General features: G+C 40.3%; 1 non-coding gene across 1 annotated transcript; it reads right to left on the minus strand.

The window, feature by feature from the left end:
* Positions 1-1,772: 1,772 nt before the first annotated feature.
* Positions 1,773-1,844, minus strand: trnad-guc (transfer RNA aspartic acid (anticodon GUC)). Its single transcript has one exon. It is a non-coding gene; the product is annotated as a tRNA-Asp (tRNA).
* Positions 1,845-3,262: the final 1,418 nt, after the last annotated feature.

A 3,262-nucleotide genomic window follows, 5' to 3' on the forward strand; every position in this document is an offset into this window, starting at 1 on the left:
TGCATTCTTGTATCAATGGTTTTATCTGGAAAAAGCATAAACCTTTGGGTTCCATAAACAGAAATCTAATTGTGTTCAAAAACATTATTTTTTTTTTTAATGGAGATCAAGGTAATCTCTAATGGCAAATAAAAAACACAAAAGCATCGCCTCCCCGTCGGGGAATCGAACCCCGGTCTCCCGCGTGACAGGCGGGGATACTCACCACTATACTAACGAGGAGCTGGCCCTGCTTCTTTGTTATCATAGGTCTTTAGAACTTCAAGCATGTTTGTTTCTTGCAACAGTGGTTTGTGACATTTAGATTGATTTCATAGTAGGTATGAGGTATGAGCCGAAATAGCTCAGTTGGGAGAGCGTTAGACTGAAGATCTAAAGGTCCCTGGTTAAATCCAGGGTTTCGGCAAAGCTGTTTGGACTGTGTAAATGCAATTTTTGGTTTGTTAACAAAGACCTATGCTTTATCTGGAAACTGACCTCCCCCTCACAGGCAAGAACAATTACCAGGTCTCAAAAAAGCCAACAAATGGCCTGAAGTGCCAAGACAAGAGAGGCCTGCATTCTTGTATCATGGGTTTTATCTGGAAAAAGCATAAACCTCAAAGGAGAAACTGATTGATCAGTTGCAACACTTCTGTGAGATAAACGTCCATTATAAAAGAAAGGATTCAAACCTCATTCAGAGGCCTCTTTCCCCCTCAACTGCTCGGGGGGTTCTACTCTCACATTGTTCCTGCATTCAGCTTTTCTACTTCTACCAGGGTCTGGCCTCCCTCACTGGAGTTTGTTTCTTATTCTTTCTCTTTGTTTCCCTCTATAATTTATTTTTTGTGTCTATTTTGGGTTCTTTTGTTATAATGGAACCATTTTACATATATTAGTTCCATAAAAAGAATTCTTATTGTGTTTATGAACTAGAACCTGTTCAATCATTTAAAATCTATTGTGCCATGACTGTTAATGTCCATCTAACATCAGATAAGTTCAAAAAACAAGTTCAAACCTCATTCAGACGGCTCCGTCCGGGTACTACTCTCACATTGTTCATTCATTTGTCTTTTCTTATTGTTCCAGGCTCTGTCCTTCCTCACTGGAGTTTGATTCTTATTGTTTCTCTTTGTTTCCCTCTAGAATGTCTGTTTCTTGCAACAGTGGTTTGTGACATTTAGATTGATTTCATAGTCAATTGAGATGTGAACTAAAGTCAATTGTGCCTTACTAAATTATATTTCTTCACTGAATTTATTAAGCCAAATCCTCATTTAATAAGCAATCCACTTATTTAGCACACAATATCAGATAATATCTTCTGTTTAGGCATGAGCAAAAACCCAACTGTGGAAGGCAGGCCCTTGTACATGAATAAACACCTAGTGCCAAGTGAAAGGGCTACAAGGTATGAGCCGAAATAGCTCAGTTGGGAGAGCGTTAGACTGAAGATCTAAAGGTCCCTGGTTCAATCCCGGGTTTCGGCAAAGCTCTTTGGACTGTGTACATGCAATTTTTGGTTTGTTAAAGACCTATGCTTTATCTGGAAATTGACCTCCTCCTCACAGGCAAGAACAATTACCAGGTCTCAAAAAAGCCAACAAATGGCCTGAAGTGCCAAGACAAGAGAGGCCTGCATTCTTGTATCAATGGTTTTATCTGGAAAAAGCATAAACCTTTGGGTTCCATAAACAGAAATCTAATTGTGTTCAAAAACATGATTTTTTTTTTTAATGGAGATCAAGGTAATCTCTAATGGCAAATAAAAAACACAAGAGCATCGCCTCCCCGTCGGGGAATCGAACCCCGGTCTCCCGCGTGACAGGCGGGGATACTCACCACTATACCAACGAGGAGCTGGCCCTGTTTCTTTGTTATCAAAGGTCTTTAGAACTTCAAGCATGTTTGTTTCTTGCAACAGTGGTTTGTGACATTTAGATTGATTTCATAGTAGGTCTGAGGTATGAGCCGAAATAGCTCAGTTGGGAGAGCGTTAGACTGAAGCTGTTTGGACTGTGTAAATGCATTTTTTGGTTTGTTAACAAAGACCTATGCTTTATCTGGAAACTGACCTCCCCCTCACAGGCAAGAACAATTACCAGGTCTCAAAAAGGCCAACAAATGGCCTGAAGTGCCAAGACAAGAGAGGCCTGCATTCTTGTATCAATGGTTTTATCTGGAAAAAGCATAAACCTCAAAGGAGAAACTGATTGATCAGTTGCAACACTTCTGTGAGATAAACGTCCATTATAAAAGAAAGGATTCAAACCTCATACAGAGGCATCTTTCCCCCTCAACTGCTCGGGGGGTTCTACTCTCACATTGTTCCTGCATTCAGCTTTTCTACTTCTACCAGGGTCTGGCCTCCCTCACTGGAGTTTGTTTCTTATTCTTTCTCTTTGTTTCCCTCTATAATTTATTTTTTGTGTCTATTTTGGGTTCTTTTGTTACAATGGAACAATTTTACATATATTAGTTCCATAAAAACAGGCAAGAACAATTACCAGGTCTCAAAAAAGCCAACAAATGGCCTGAAGTGCCAAGACAAGAGAGGCCTGCATTCTTGTATCAATGGTTTTATCTGGAAAAAGCATAAACCTTTGGGTTCCATAAACAGAAATCTAATTGTGTTCAAAAACATGATTTTTTTTTTAATGGAGATCAAGGTAATCTCTAATGGCAAATAAAAAACACAAGAGCATCGCCTCCCCGTCGGGGAATCGAACCCCGGTCTCCCGCGTGACAGGCAGGGATACTCACCACTATACTAACGAGGAGCTGGCCCTGCTTCTTTGTTATCATAGGTCTTTAGAACTTCAAGCATGTTTGTTTCTTGCAACAGTGGTTTGTGACATTTAGATTGATTTCATAGTAGGTATGAGGTATGAGCCGAAATAGCTCAGTTGGGAGAGCGTTAGACTGAAGCTGTTTCGACTGTGTAAATGCATTTTTTGGTTTGTTAACAAAGACCTATGCTTTATCTGGAAACTGACCTCCCCCTCACAGGCAAGAACAATTACCAGGTCTCAAAAAGGCCAACAAATGGCCTGAAGTGCCAAGACAAGAGCGGCCTGCATTCTTGTATCAATGGTTTTATCTGGAAAAAGCATAAACCTCAAAGGAGAAACTGATTGATCAGTTGCAACACTTCTGTGAGATAAACGTCCATTATAAAAGAAAGGATTCAAACCTCATACAGAGGCCTCTTTCCCCCTCAACTGCTCGGGGGGTTCTACTCTCACATTGTTCCTGCATTCAGCTTTTCTACTTCTAC

Source organism: Denticeps clupeoides, unplaced genomic scaffold (assembly GCF_900700375.1).
Source record: "Denticeps clupeoides unplaced genomic scaffold, fDenClu1.1, whole genome shotgun sequence".
In the NCBI taxonomy this organism is placed as follows: Eukaryota; Metazoa; Chordata; class Actinopteri; order Clupeiformes; family Denticipitidae; genus Denticeps; species Denticeps clupeoides.